The sequence below is a fragment of the Alexandromys fortis genome, unplaced genomic scaffold, assembly GCF_014885135.2.
Source record: "Alexandromys fortis isolate MF-2015 unplaced genomic scaffold, M_Fortis_MF-2015_v1.1 scaffold_0, whole genome shotgun sequence".
In the NCBI taxonomy this organism is placed as follows: Eukaryota; Metazoa; Chordata; class Mammalia; order Rodentia; family Cricetidae; genus Alexandromys; species Alexandromys fortis.
The window spans coordinates 22,101,502-22,101,811 of NW_026067949.1; positions in this window are offsets into that span (position 1 = coordinate 22,101,502).

Sequence of the window (310 nt, forward strand, 5' to 3'; positions counted from 1 at the left end):
TAAGGCCTGCGTGGAAAGAGCATTTCCCCCCAGCCATCTTGCTGGCCCAGTTCAAACATGTCTTCCTCCCAGTTTGGGACATCAGTAGAATGTGGGTCTTAACATCTCTGTGTCTCCCTGGACTGTTTGGACTAGACCTGTTCGTGTTAAAACACAGATAGCAACTTGGGAGGCAGAGGCAGGCGGATCTCTGTGAGTTCGAGACCAGCCTGGTCTACAAGAGCTAGTTCCAGGACAGGCTCCAAAACCACAGAGAAACCCTGTCTCCAAAAAGCAAAAAAAAAAAAAAAAAAAAAAAAAAAAAAAAAAA